The 16,488-nt window shown below is 33.3% G+C and overlaps 1 protein-coding gene across 2 annotated transcripts in view; it reads right to left on the bottom strand.

The window, feature by feature from the left end:
- Nucleotides 1-5,875, bottom strand: part of LOC127938530 (leucine-rich repeat and immunoglobulin-like domain-containing nogo receptor-interacting protein 3) — a 45,469-nt gene extending 39,594 nt beyond the window's left edge. The window contains exons 1-2 of one of the 2 annotated variants that reach the window (XM_052535209.1): nucleotides 5,656-5,875; nucleotides 5,466-5,558 (exon numbers count right to left, since the gene is read on the bottom strand). The gene's annotated coding sequence lies outside the window, so the exon portion shown is untranslated. Of the gene's footprint in view, nucleotides 1-5,465 lie in introns of both variants that reach the window. The other variant, XM_052535199.1, reaches the window with a different exon arrangement.
- Between the last annotated feature and the right edge of the window lie 10,613 nt (nucleotides 5,876-16,488).

Raw genomic sequence — 16,488 nt, 5'->3', positions numbered from 1 at the left:
ATGGATACAAACTAAACTAAATGTAATGGAATGATGCAGTAAATAAATAAAATGTTGCAACAAAACATAAAAAGTACAGCGAAATTTAAGTATATATCCATTTAGCGTTCTGTCCATCATCCATCATTCTATGGATGCATTTATCCATCTTTTGTTCTACCATCTATCCATCCATCGTTCTATCCATCATCTATCTTTCCATTAGTTCTACCCATCCATCGTTCTATCCATTTATCCATTTATCATTCTATCCATCATCTCTATTTCCACTCATTCTATCCATCCATCATTCTATCTATGCATTTATAACATTCTATCATCTATCCATCCGTGCATCCATCCATCATTCTATCCATCATCTATCTTTCCATTCGTTCTACCCATCCATCGTTCTATCCATTTATCATTCTATCCATCATCTCTATTTCCACTCATTCTATCAATTCATCATTCTGTTCCATTTATCGTTCTATCCATCATCCATCATTCTATGTATGCATATATCCATCTATTGTTCTATCCATTTATTGCTTTATCCATCATCTAGTTTTCATTCAATATACTCATCCATCGTTCTATCCATGTATTGTTCTATCCATCATCCACCTTTCCATCCATCCATCATTCTATCTATGCATTTATACATCTAACATTCTATCATCTATCCATCCATACATCCATCCATCATTCTATCCATTTATCCATTTATCATTCTATCAATCATCTATCTTTCCATTCATTCTACCCATCCTTTGTTCTATCCATTTATCGTTCAATCCATCATCCATCATTCTATGTATGCATTTATCCATCTATTGTTCTACAATCTATCCATCCATCAATCTATCCATCATCTACAGTATCTGTCCATTCATTCTACCCATCCATCATTCGATCCATCTCTCCATCCATCCATCCTTCTATAATCTATCCATCCATTTATATATCAATTGTTCTAAACATTTATCCATCTACTGTTCTATCCATCCATTTTTCTATCATATATCCATTCATCATCCATCTATTGTTACCATCGTTCTACCTATCCATCAATCTACCATCTATAGTTCTATCATCCATCTATTCATCTAAGTATCTATCGTTCTATCAGTCAATTTATTCATCAGTCTATCATCCATCTCTCCAATCAACTGTCTATTCATCCATCTATCCATCTATCAATCAATCAATCTATATATCCATCCATCCATCTATCTAAAAAACTTAGCTTATCTAGTTAAAAGCTAGTGAGAATGTCTACTTCCTTACGCTGTAATTCAGATTCAGACTCTTCTGAACTCATGAACACAGACACAAAGTGACTCCAGATGACTTTGAGAGACGGACTGAAGTTAGCAGATCCAAACTAATTAGCTCAGAGAATTTGCTCCGCACTTAAACGAATCACTAATGTAATTAACTCATAAACAAGTACAGCCCAGAGACGAACGATGATTAGAGTCTTCACACACAAGGTCAGGTTATATCTGTTGGATTTCCTGCGTTAAACAGACATGCATCTCCATAATGAAGTTAATAAGCTTTAGTCTACACTTATATGACGGCAATTCAATCCAGCCTTCAATAAAACATCTGTCTTTCTCTTTTTTCGTCTTTCACGTCTGCTGTGTTGAGCAAAAGAGGGATAACTTTCCTTTAAAGCAATGAGATCTCTTCTGCTCTTCAAAGATGCATTTATTTGATAAAAAATACAGTATATTGTGAAATAGGAGTACAATTTAAAATAGCTGTTTTCTATCTGAATATACAGATATTCCTGACATGATGGTGTTATCTCTCGCAGTAAATACAGCTTCATTTCAGGCTTCAAAGAAACAAAATGTGGTTATTTTAAAAGGAGCTGGTTCTTTTCTATATCCTCTGTATGTTAAAGTGTAATTTATTTCTGTGATGCTCCGCTGTATTTCCAGCATCATTCCTCCAGTCTTCAGTGTCACATGATCTTCAGAAATCATGAAAATAGTTTTTCAAAATGACTTATGATTCACGAAGCCAGTGTCTCTTCGTCTCATCAGTCAGATATCAGACAGTCTCTGTCTTATAATAGAAATCTCATAATTCTACATGTCTGTTTTATTATTCTGGCCTGAATTCTAATGGGAGGAGGATGTCAGAAGTGCAGTTTCACACTGCAGCAGCTACAGAATCACAATCATTTACAAGAAGTTTAAAAACATTTTTATATAACTTGCTATATTATCATATCCATTGTATCTTTACTACTAGAATAAAAAAAAAAATCTAATAAAAAATTATATTTCTTTAAAATCTCAATTGTTTGTCCTAGATCAGGGTTTTCCAAACTGGGGTCCATGAGTTATTAAAAAAATAATAATAATAATAAAAAAAGAGATTTTTTTTAATAAAAATGGAAAATTAAAACGAATGAATCAATAAATTAACTAAAAAGTTGTTTAAAATATTTAATAAATATTATTTAAAAAATTTTTTTTTTTATTTATTTACATGCATGTCATCGGACAGCAACTGACATTAGAGACATATTATCGTGTGAATGTGTTAAAATAAATGATAAAATAAAAAATGTAAATTAAAAATTTTACTAAAACAATTTACAATACTTAAATATTATTTAAAAAATAAAAATTTGATTTGTTAACATGCATGTCATCTGACAAAAACTGACATAAGAGAAATATTATCGTGTGAATATGTTAATAAAATAAATAATAAAATTAATCATTAAAATAAATAGTTTTAAAATACATTTTAAAATATTACTAAAACAATTTACAATACTTAAATATTTAAAAAATATATATATATTTGATTTGTTAACATGCATGTCATCTGACAAAAACTGACATTAGAGAAATATTATCATATGAATTTGCTATAAATTATTGAAATATCAGTGGGACATTTTAGCTCAAAGAGGTTTGGTTGCCAAAAATCTTTTGGGTATCCCTGTTCTAGAGCAAAACAAGATCCCAACAAAGTGCTCAGATTTGCCAAGCTACTGAAGTTTGCAATCAAAATCCATCAAACGCAATCATTTCTCTCAATCAAATGATCTGAGCAGCTCTGCATATTAATTCTGTAGCACTATACTCTTACTTAATGAACTATTGGCACATTTGGATCTGTTTTATTAGGAGAATCTTAACTAAGAACTCAATTAAGTTCCCTGAGCTTTAAACGAGCAGCCAACAGCTCCTCTGAGACCATTGAAAGAAACAAGAGGAATAAAAACACTACAGTTTGCTGGGATTATGTCAACACGCTACTAATGAAAGAGGAAACCACCAAAAACATTTCCTGTCGCTACTCTGTTTCTTTGTCAAACCAGTTCTTCCTCATCATGCCATAAAATCAAACTGTATAAACAGATGGCAGCGCCACTTTGGGTTCGTTAGAGGAAACGTTCGAGAAGCTTTCATTAGCGCCGATGCCAAACGGGCGAACCGTTGGATACAGGAACCCTGCCTTTCCGTTTTAGGACGCCCAGACGGGAAATACATCAGAAATGGACAAGATGCACAACATTAAATGTGTTTAATCGCTTATTTGAGGAATCACTGAAGGTGTTGTTTAGGGTTTGTGTGAGCAACTGTAGATAACACGCTCATTTAGATTCAACAGACGCCTATAACGTATGCAAATGAGCGCTTAATCAAAAGCAAGCATCCGACAGAAAATCCTCTGAGGAGTAATCAGCGCAAACAATGCATTTATACGAATTCCCTGGTTTTGGTCATAATCGCCAACCTGGTGGACCGGCTCAATCAGTCATAATCGAGATAATTCTGTTCGATTCCTTTGGTACGTCGCTTGATTACGGCATTAATTAACTGTCTGAACCACGTTCAAATGCTCACAGAAACAGACAGGCTAACATGCATGCCATGTATATTATTCTAGCTTGACTTCTCTTTCTATCTCTCCGTCCCACATCTTTCTCGCGCTCTCGATTAGAGATTGTAGGCTGTTTAAAACCCTCATGGCCCTGGGCAACACGGTAACGCGCCTGTCAAAAACACTCTCCATTAAAATGACCGGGCTTGTGAATGGGAAAGGCAGATAACACGCTGCACACACACACACACACACACACACATAAGCACATATATCTGTGTTGGCATGGTTTTAATGCACAGAATATGCATGCACATATTTCTGTGAAGCATTGATTGCAATTTTTTGCATAAATTGCACACATGTTGAAAGCTACTGTATGGTCCTAAATATAGTATTGCACATATTATTCATGGAGAACTCAAATCGAGATCTGCTAGAGACTAAAGACTTGCTTTTTCTGATTGTATAAAATATATGCATTAGGGCTGCACGGTAACGGTTAAATCAGAAACAGAATCAGTTAATTACAATTATGTTTAAATGGTTATTCACAATGATTTTAATTCCGATTAATAATTACAATTTTTGTCATTTTATTGCTGTCACACAAACTCAGATTAAGAGATGGTAAGGTGCATGATTTTGTTTGCAGGTTTAAGAGGCATCAATTTGACTTTAATTAAAATTTCTATGCGTTTTGGTCATCCATTCACATAGAAGCATGAAAATGCAAACTTTTTAAAAGAGGGGGTTTCAAAGTGCAAGTTGTGTGTCTGTGTAAACTTCAAAAACTGGTGTTCATCTTTTATTATTATCTGTAAATCAGAGCAAAAAATGATGCAAGGCCCTTCCTCTGCAATATTTGTTGCTGTCAATGCATTGCCATTTACACAAAACAATCTGGCCATGTGCACCAAGCAATGACCTTCAGTTTTGTAGCATGCATTTGGCTTTATTCATATTTACAGAAATGAGTCAACCTGTTGATACAAATGCTACTTATCTTTTATCATTGCAAAAATGATGCAAAGACCTTCCTCCGCATTATTTGTTGCTGTCATTGCACTGCCATTTACACAGGTGAAATTTAGAGTCAATGCAATCGAATTATTGCATTGCATTGGCTTTTATATCTAGAAATATGATTTTTTTTTTCGTGTGATACAAACCAATACAGAAAACTGATTTGAAACACTTTCACTAGCACACTCTTCTCAAACAAGACTGTAGTTCTATTCAAAAGCACAATAATGATGGCGGAACCGCAGACAGGACTGAAAGAGAGACAGATATTGATACAGAAAGACTATAAAGAAAGGAACACGAGTCCCTGGAGCTCAACCCTTCAAAGTGCCTCGCGGATACAGTGTCTTAAAATAAAAACCGCTGGCTCACTTCATGCAAACTAAACTTTCAATGCTTCCAGGGTTAAAGCGACGCGCTCCAGCAAAACTAACGTTACATAAGAGCATGCATGCAACCCACGCGCTCCACAGGTTGCGCGCGGCTCCAGGGTTGACCTGTTCCCGAGTGTGTGTGTGTGTGTGTGTGTGTGTGTGTGTGTGTGTGTGTGTGTGTGTGTGTGTGTGTGTGTGTGTGTGTGTGTGTGTGTGAAGTTCACTCACCCAGGTCTGGAGTGTGACGGCTGCGTCCTCATCTGTCTGTCCGTGAGCGTGCGCGTCTCTCCTCGTCTCCTGCTCGCCGTCACCTCCTCGCGTCTGTCCATAAGTCACACGAGCGCGTCCATACGCGTCCTTAAGCCTGAGAGAGCGCGTGTGTGTGTGTGTGTGTGTGTGTCTGTCTGTATGTGTTTACCTCTCTGGCATCAGAAACGCCGACACACACACTCTCCTCCTTCTCCTCCTCGCGCGCACGATCAGAGATGCTCTTCCAGAGAGTGTCGGCGCGTGCGCACTCGTTCGCTCGCGTGCATGTGTGTGTGTGTGTGAGAGAGAGAGACAGAACACACACTGGCGCTGTCTCGGGTCTCTCTGTGCTGTCCTCGTCTCTGTCTCCGTCTATCTGCTGAGTGCTCACGCTGCTGTTTGGTTTTTCAGCTCACCCCTCGGGGAGCGACGCGCAAGTGCGCACTGGAGCGAAAACGCAGCGTGGGTAAGGGATCGTGGACAATTCCATTCAACTCGATTCAACACGGAGCTTTTCACGGTGCATATCGTTTCAAAGCAGCTTTAATGTGTTGCTAGGCCGTTGCTATGACATTATGGGTGTTTTTAGCATGCTGCTATGTTTTTATACAGTAGGACAATCAAAAGAGCCGATCCCTAAAGCTAAAATCTGCAATATTCTGGAATATGAGGGACAGAAGACAGTGTGTTCAGTGTGTCCCTCTGTTTATGGGTTCAAGGTCACCCTCATTTCCACAACCCATGTTTTTTTTTTTTTTTTTTTTTTTTGGGTGTAGTTGCTATATTTTTTTAATGTAATTGGCATTGAATTAAATATGGTGTCAAAAGGGCTCATTACAGGGTCAAGGGTCAATGTTTCTGATATGATTGTGATTACCCATTGACTACCATTGTAATTTCTGTCCATATAATGGAAGACAATGGGAACTGAAACTATTCTTCAATATCTTTTTTTTAAATGTTCAACAGAAGAAAGTAAGTCATACAGGTTCTGTATGCAAATGATGAACATTTTTGGGAGAAATATCACTTTAATGTTAACTAGTCAACTGTATTTAGCCATGGTTTCAGACTACTGTTATGCAGTTTTTAAAAAATATTGCAAATAGTTAACAGCAATTTAATGGTGATTAACTTGATTAATCTAATAAAAGATACAGAAAAATGTAAAATGAGGAAAATTTGCCAGCTTAACAATTCACTGCAGACTCTCATTTATCTTTGTCCGGTTTCAGACTGAAATGCATCACAGCGCAGACACAGAATGGGTTGCAAATATTTATTTGATACCGACTTTAAAACGTTCTGTTGTTTCTCACCAGCATGCACATGAATGCATGTTCTGAAGGGGTCATTACGTGCTGTAAAAGTGTGAGGGGTTGTGTAGGGAGAATGTGTGTGCATGAGTGCATGAGTGCACGTCTCAGATTTTGTGTATGTAACGGCGGCACAGAATGAGTCTCTGAGGGAGGTGGACGAGCGCCGCTTCACTGTCTGCTTCTGTGTCTCGCTGTGTTAACATTGTAATTGGATTTCACTTCAGCTGCCACGAAAAGCATGCTGTGTGTATGCACGGCCCGATCCTCCTCTGTAAATCTATTCAAATCATTTCAAAAGGCAACCAAACTGAAGTAAAAGCTTTAACTCTGTCTTCATCATTTAATAGATAAAGAAATAGTTCATGCAAACATTTAAAGGTATTTACCTTCATGCCATTCCTTCTTTCTTCTGTGAAACAAAAAAGGAGATATTTAGCAGAATGTCAAAGCTGCACTTTTTCGAAGTCATGTTTCAGCCAATGTTTTTTTATATAGTGCTTTATAAGATAAGTAATAAACATAAATACAGCATTGCTAAATTCTTCAGTTTAAAATGCAGTTTCAGCTAAGATAATTTACTGTCGTAAAGTTTCTGCACATTTTATGAAGGTAAACTTAAGATGTTTTTAGGATCAATTAAAAACAATTGAATGTAATAATAAATTAACGTGGTCTTGCACGTTATGCAACATCTTATGCCACGATTTTATGAATTTAAGACTTTCTGCTGTGATTTAAAATCTTTTAAGGACTTACCTTGTGAAAGTGGGAATTAAGACTTTTAGAAAATAGAAAATAATTGTTTGAGTGCAATTATTTAACAACCTCGCTCAATATTTTTTAAAGTGCATCAGCTAAACAGAATTTTCCCTTAACTTTAGTAGTTTAAGTCAAAAGCAGCATGAATGGTACAGCATTATGCTTGCAACATAACATCATGGGTTCAAACTCACAAATTAATAAATGTAAAAATCTCGTAAAAATTTTTTAAAAATAAGAATGTAAAGTTCAGGTTTCATGAGGGCTAGTAAATCATGACAGATTTTGGATGAATTATTCTAGAGGCTCATCTCCTGCAGTTCCTCGGTAACTCAAGTGTGTCGTATTAAAACATCGTTGTTTTCCTGAGTGCTTTATGAAGTGAATTAATGAATGCATTAAAGCCAATCTCCCCAAACAAGCCACCCATCAAACAGACAAACATCTCAATCGGGTTTGTGCAAACTAAATAAACTGTTCAACTGAGTGAAAGAATGAGCCAATTACAGATCTCGTTATTGTGCACATCATTTATCTTCTGTGCAACTTTCTAGTCAGATATTCTGCATCCTTGTTTCATCCCAGAATTTGTAGTTGCATGTGGCTTTAGATTTGCAATGGATTTTTTAAGGCAAGACATTACGGGCAAAACAATGTTTCTGTCATGCATTGGTAACTTTTAGATATAAATAATACTTATTTTCTGTCTGTTGACAGTGTGTGTGATTTACGGAGTGATAAAAACCAGCTAACGAAAACAAGAACATTTACAGTTTTTAAAAAATGTTTTGGAAACATTTTTTTATTACTTATGCAAATGTTAAGGGAATGTTCCATTGTATCATTTTGCAAGCATTATTGGAACGTTACATTTGAATTTTCTCTGAACATTCTAAAAGACGACGTTACATTTAAAAAACCTTGGATGAACATTCCACAACTAAAATGTTTCAGGAAATGAACATTCTCTGTATCCTAAATCCCTTCTGTAAAAACCTTTAATATGTCAGTGAAATCTAATTCTTACAAGCACAGCTTTAGTCTTCTCCAGATGTTTACTGATGGACTGGAGTGCTGTGGATTATTGGGATGTTTTTATCAGACTCTCATTCTGACGGCACCCATTCACTGCAGAGCATCCATTGATGAGACACTGATGCAATGCTACATTTCCACAAACCTGATGAAGAAACAATCTCATCCTGATCTTGGATGGTCTGAAGGTGAGTAAATTTGCGCCTTATTTTCATTTTTGGGTGAGCTATTCCTTTAAATGCTTTACCCTATTCACCTGTAGTGTCTTGCCTTAAATAGGTTGACATAAAGTGCGTTTCATGTGTGTGTAATTGAGGTGAAGCCAGATGGCTCTGCTCACGGCTCTCTCTCTCTCTTTCTCTCATCCGTGCCTCTCCATCCAGAATCTCTCTCAGCATAACAAGAGCGAAACGCACTCGAGCAGTAAATATAGGTCACGGTGGCATTGAAGCTTCTCTCTCAGCGCTGACACACAATAACAGCCGCACTATTGACTTCTCCATCCAGCACTGCTTTTATCCGTGTCCTCAGACATCTTCAACATTTCTGTGATAGAAAACTCGGGAAACAATGGGAAAACTCTGTAATACAAGGGTGTTACAGGTTTGAGAGATAGATATATACAGTCCAAAAAATATTTGACCTAAATTTAAGATTTATGTAGTTGAAATGCATATAAAATTCCCATGCATTTGCACTGCACACAATTTTAACAAAACTAACTAACATAAACGTAATATGATGCATATTTATCAGTTATGCATAAATTAAATTGCACGCCAAAAAAAATTATAATAATTAAATAAATTACTAAATAAATACAATTAATGGTATGATTTATTTATATTATTTAAATAAGAATATATATTTTTAAATGCATTTATCAGATTGCTTAGAATCGGCATTGTAAAAACAATTTAACTTATTTCGTTAAAAAGTATTAACAGATATCGCTAGATGTTGAATATTCAATTCATTATAATAAATAAAACATTAATTTTATTAGTACTATTGTACAAATCTTACCTGTTTATTTTATGTTGTTTAGGTATGAAAAATAGTCATCATAATACATTTATTAGTTTGTTTCAATGTTATTTTAGCATTATTGAGATACTATTAGAATTATTAATATTGTGATTTTTTTTTGTATTTTCTATTATATTTTGTTTTAGTAATTTTGTTGTGTGTTTTTGTGATTTTTTTATATGTATTTATATCTGTCTAAACAGTTTCATCTATTTTATTTCATCTTAAGTTTAGTCAAATTTTACTAAATTAAAATAAAAATGTTGCTTTGGTAACTAACTCAAATGAGTTTGCATATCTTAATTCATTTAAGTTTCAACATTTATTTTAAGTAATGCATTTTTCTTTTAACTTAATTTTAGTTTTAGTTAACTACAATAACCCTGATTTGTTCATGTTAAAACTGTTTAATCCAAGTGGACGAAAATAAAAACATAGAAACAAATAGAGACATCATTAGCAGAGCTGCTGTTCCAACCAAGTAAAATTAATTAGTTTAACCCAAACTAAAGAATAAGAATGTGCATTTGATCAGATACAACTGCAGTCACAAATTATGTGATGCATTATTCGAATGCTTGACGAAAGAGATGTGTTTTTAATCTAGATTTAAACAGAGAGAGTGTGTCTGAACCCCGAACATTATCAGGAAGGCTATTCCAGAGTTTGGGAGCCAAATGTGAAAAAGCTCTACCTCCTTGAGTGGACTTTGCTATCCTAGGAACGACCAAAAGTCCAGTGTTTTGCGAACTGTGGTCTACTAGATTCTGTGTAGTGTTTTTTGGTCCAATAATTAGTATCTCTGTCTCATCTGAATTTAATTGGATGAAAATTATTTGTCATCCAATCTTTTACATTTTTAACACACTCTGTTAGCTTAGATAATTGTGAAGTTTCATCTGGTCTCGTTGAGATATATAGCTGAGTATCATCAGTATAACAGTGGAAGCTAATTCCGTATTTTCTAATAATATTACCAAGGGGCAACATGTATATTGAAAATAGAAGGGGACCTAGGACGGATCCTTGTGGCACTCCATATTTTACTGATGATAAATGAGATGACTCCCCATTTAAGTAAACAAAATGGTAGCGATCGGACAGGTAGGATCTAAACCATCTTAGAGCCTGCACTTGAATACCTGTATAGTTTTGTAATCGATCTATGAGTATGTCATGATCTATGGTGTCGAACGCAGCACTAAGATCAAGTAAGACTAGAAATGAGATGCAGCCTTGATCTGACGCAAGGAGCAGGTCATTTGTAATTTTAACAAGTGCAGTTTCTGTGCTATGGTGGGGCCTGAAACCTGACTGAAATTCTTCATATAGATCTTTTTTTTTTTTTTTTTTTTTGCAGAAAGGAGCTCAATTGAGCAGGTTTGAGCAGAACTTTTTCAAAAATTTTAGATAATTTTAGAACTGGCCTATAATTTGCCAGTTCACTAGGATCTAGTTTTGGTTTCTTAATAAGAGGCTTGATAACCGCCAGCTTGAATGGTTTTGGGACGTGTCCTAAAGATAACGACGAGTTAATGATATTGAGAAGCGGTTCTTCGGCTACAGGTAACAACTCTTTCAGTAATTTAGTGGGTACAGGATCTAATAAACATGTTGTTGGTTTAGATACAGTGATAAGTGTGTGTGTGTCTCTGAGTGTGAGTGTGTGTGTCTGTGAGTGTGTGAGTGTGTGTGTGTGTGTGTGTGTGTGTGTCCAGGTGTTGCTGCATATGTCGGGCCGATGCTCTGGCACACTTTCACAGCATCACTGCTCATCTAGAGCTCCACGCCGGCCCTCAGAGACAAACACAGACACACTTTCAGTGCCGAAATCAACATCAGAATTTCACAGCTGCAAATAAACATTTCATGTGTCTAACCAGATAAAGCTAAACAGAAAAAAGGTAATCTTAGAAACAAAAAATTATTCAACATGAATGTTATTCAAAAACTAAATCATTTTTTATTAATTGAAATAAAGATAAAATTAAACATGAATATAACGGGAAAGCTTCAAAACCTTTGAAACTAACTGAAATAAAATAACCATTTACATATCTAACATTTATATTCATAACAGCTAAATAAACAGGAAGGACAAAACACTTACTATATAATTTAGTTTTTGATGTCAAAAGGTTACGCAACCCCCAGTTCTCAGAAGAAGCAACACCAAGAGGTTAAAGGTCAATCATTCTTTTATTTTAAACCAATAATTTGCTTGTTATAAACAGAGCACTGCTGTGCATTAGTGTGGAGGCTAATAAAATGCATTTATTTAATCAAAAATACAGTTAAAAATAGTGAAATATTATTAAAGAGTAAATCATCTGTTTTCTATGTGAATATATAATAAACTGTAATGTATTTCTGTGATGCTCCGCTGTATTTTCAGCATCATTCCTCCAGTCTTCAGTGTCACATGATCTTCAGAAATCAGAATAATATGATGATTTACTGCTCAAGAAACATTTCTGATTATTATCAATGCTGAGCACAATATTTTTGAAGAAACTGTGACACATTTTATTTTTCGAGAGAACAGCATTTATTTGAAATAGAAACATTTTGTAACATTATAAACGTCTTAGCTGACACTTTTGATCAATTGAATGCATCCATGATGAATAAAAGTATCAATTTCTTTATTTAATCTAGACTAACTGTGTAATATTGATGTATCAGATTTCCTGCAGATGTTGATGTAGGTCAGTGTTTCTCTGAAGAGCCTGAGGCTGCTGCTGCTTCACTTCATACATCTCTCTTTCAGTCTGCTTCTTTCTCTCTGTCCAGTAGATTTGAACAGGGTCAGACGGATGATTCCTTGGGCTCCGGGGTCAGAGGGTTTATTGATTCACAGCGATGCCGCAGGGGAAGCTAACAGATCAGGATGACACCGTCAGCTCGGTCACAATGAGCTGATCGCAGGTTAAATAAACACAAAAAAAAAAAAAAAAAAAAAAAAAAAAAAAAAAAAAATATATATATATATATATATATATATATATATATATATATATATATATATATATATATATATATTTTTTTTTTTTTTTTTTTTTTTTTTTTTTTGAAGACTATTGAAGTATGTTTTACAAGAAAATATGATTTTGGTTTATATATATATGATGCATATGTATATGTATTCTAAAAAAAAACTTCATTTACTAGCAGCTTATTTTCTTAAAAAAAACATTATAGCTTCTATAATCTTTTTTCTATTCTATTTGTTTTCTCTTTATGATTAAGAGAAGCAAAAATAAAACGGCCTCTAACACTAGCTTGCTCTATTCTTTTTCTATTCTATCTGTTTTCTTTTTATTTTGTTATATAGACTTGTTATGGCACTTGTTCTCTTGTTGATTTGAAATGCTTCCATTGACCTCGTTGGGAAGTCGCTTTGGATAAAAGCATCTGCTGAACGACTGAATGTAAATGCAAATATATATTTATATATATAGTTGATCAAAATGAAGTGAGCTTATGGTTAAAACAAGAAAAACAAATCTGCCAAATAAGGTCAGAAAAAATGATCTTGTTTTCTCTTTGAATTAAGTTTTTTTATACTTACAGGCAGATATTGGTTCTTGCTTTAAGCACAAAAATCATTTTGTTTTAGAAAACTAGACTTAATATCTCAGGTCCTTTTGCTTCTCAAGTAAATGTGTCTTGATTTAGGAATTGTTTGATATTTTAGACACAAAAATATCAAGATAAACATTTTTTTTTTCATAGTATCTAAAATTGAACTGATGGAAAATCCTTATTCAACTATAGTGTTGTTACTCATTTCTGAAATAGATAATCCAATCATAATAATTCAATAGGTTCAGCTGCACTAACAACCTGTTTAACTATAAAGGGCCGGAGAAAGGTTGAAAAAATGATCATAAAAACTAAATTATGACTATCTTTGGTGTAAGAAACCTTGACCATCATGACATAAAAAATGCTTTTTCTTCTTCTTTAAACCCCTGGTTTAGGCCACAAAATGCACAGATGATGCACAAACCTAAACTAAAAACCTGGTTCCGCCCTGAATGACGGTATTCAGAGATCAGCCAATCACAACGCAGCTCATTTACATACAGAAGCATTAGTCACAGGTGCAAAAACAACTAAACGATCAACACTGTGATCCTGCTCGGACTCTAAAGCAGTACCCTGCCTTCTGCTCCTCGTTACCGTAGTTAAAACAAAGCAAATCGGTCTTATTTTCAATAATGTGTTTTATAATAAAGCACATTCATGGAGTCGCTGGTCAATGTTCAGCCTAATGAAGCTGTCAGCGATGATCTATTAGCGCTCGTTTGCTATAGATTAACAGAAGAGAAGGGGTTTGTATAGGCTTCAGAATATAAGCAGTAGGTAATTATCTGACGTGTCACGGCTGGCCGTTCATCCTCAGGACTGAGGGGTTTTTGGGTGGATTATAACATGCAAAGTGATGTTTAGTCACTCGCCGACATTCGTCACATCCTAATGTTTGCGATTTTGATGCTGCAATGAGACCATTAACTCATTACTGAAAGCCTGTGATTTGTCAATTTTTCTGAATAAATCATCTCTCCATTGATGTGTGTGTATTTGTATTTGTTAGGAGGACAATATTTGAAAACGGTTACTAATGCATATTACTAATCAGAAATGATATGTTATGATTGATAGTGTGTTTGTTTGGTGAAACCTTTGCTAGTGTAAAGAATGACTTAATTTGGGAGTGTTTTGAAAGTTTTAGTGCATCTTGGATGTGAAATGAACTGCTGTTTTAAAGATGGTTAGAACTGTGCAAAGAGTTTTGAAAAAGGGACTTTATTCAGAAAAAAACAACAACTCAGAATTGGCATTTATTTTTTTTATTTTTAGTTTAATTTTAGGTTAAGTTTTATTCATTTTTATTAGATTTTAAAAATATATATCAATTTAGCATTTTATTTCAGTTTCAGCAATTTTGGTAAAAAGTAGTTTTTATTTTCTAATTTACTTTAAAGTTTAAGTTGAGGTTTTTATTCAGTATTTATACTTATTTTATTGTATTTCAGCTTTCACTTTTTATTTCTATAGCACTTTATAAAATACAGATTGTTTCAATACAGCTTTAAACAGGAAAATAATCTTTATTTAAAGATTATTAACTTTGTGTGAATATCATTGTTTGGAATAATTTATATACTATTACACTATTTATTCATATTTAGAATTAGATTTTATTTTTTTTCTTAAATGTAATACGTAATTTTATTATGTGCTTCTTTTTTATATTTTAATTTTTATTTAGCTGTAAATTATATTTCTTTTAGGTTTAGTAATTATAGCATTTCAACTTTTTTTTTTATTCTTTATTTAGTTGACAAGACAATCTCTTTTAATATATACATATACATTTTTTTACGTAGAAGTTTTGAGTTCAAATTTAATATTTTATTTCAACTTTATTTCAAGATTATTCAAATTGCACGAATATCAGTGTTTTTTTTTTAAATATAATTTATATCCTATTTTAGTATTTATTAAGATTTAGAATTAGCCAATATTTTAATTAAAATTTTAGTTTAAAGTTTAGTAATTTCTTTGTCATTTTTATTACTTTTCACTAGTTTTTTACATTTAATTTCAGTTAGTTGCCAAGAAAATATATTTCTAATTTACATTGAAGTTTTTTAAGCTGAGATTTTATAACCAATATTTGTGTTTTATTTCAGCTTTATTTCAAGATTTTTCAAATCGAATTAATATATGTGTTATTTTAGTATTATTTATAAACTATTATAGTATTTATTAACATTTAGAAATAGCTTTTAATGTCATTTTTTATTTTTGTTAGTAATTTTTAAGTCAAATTAAAAGTACCAAAAAATAAATATTTTATTTCAGTTAGTTTAGTAAGTTAATTTACATTAAAGTATTTTAAATAGAACTTTATTTCAATGAATGCAAACTGTTTTTAGTCATTTATGTTGTAGTTTTATTGAACAATAATAGCACTGCATTGCTACAATCCTTTAATATTTATATCTTAAGAGTCTCGATGTTGCATTGAAATATCAGATTCTATGAAATGGAAATAGAAGGAAGTAGAAGAACAGCTCAGATGATTCATGTTTTTATATTAACTTACTGCTGTGCTGCAAACACTGATTGATTCGCTCTGCAGCTGATGTATTTTTCATTTTGTGACTCCTTCAGAAACACACAAGATTAAGATTCAGATCGGTTCCTCCGAGAGGCTGTGCTGACATTTCAGACTGAATTTACTGAGTTTAGAGCGAAATGATCAAATTGATTTACAACCTGATAATGTGTTTGTATCAGACTTTTATCCTCCAGCACAGAAACAAAAACACCACTAACATCTAAACCTTTTTTCTCAGAAACTGATCAGAATTATGTGACTTTAACAGCAGTGGAATAAGAAAAAACACAAGCTCAGATAATGATGTGCACAAGTCACATGAAACTCTCATTAATGTTAATTAAACAATGTTCAGTGAGAAAAAAAAACCAAATGCATGGCAGGACACTGTTATAGATCTCAACGGGGTTATTAGAGCTGACTAAAAGCATAAAAATGTTCCTTAAAAATCGAATAAAGTATCTGAAACTAAATTAGAAAATAAAAAAAAATAATGTTTTATTCTCATATTCATTTAATTAAAAATAACTAAAACTGAAATTTGAAAAAAAAAACTGTGTAGAGGTATTTACATAAAATACATTAATAATAAAAAAGACAATAAATAAAATTAATTTGAAAGCAGAAAATCTAAAAATAGAATCTAATAATATTGTGAATTATTTACATTATTTACAGCTGAAATTAAATTTCATAACTGATGTTATTATTTTCCTGTTTATTCATG

Source organism: Carassius gibelio, chromosome A2 (assembly GCF_023724105.1).
Source record: "Carassius gibelio isolate Cgi1373 ecotype wild population from Czech Republic chromosome A2, carGib1.2-hapl.c, whole genome shotgun sequence".
Taxonomy (NCBI): Eukaryota; Metazoa; Chordata; class Actinopteri; order Cypriniformes; family Cyprinidae; genus Carassius; species Carassius gibelio.
This window is presented reverse-complemented; position numbering and strand designations above follow the sequence as displayed.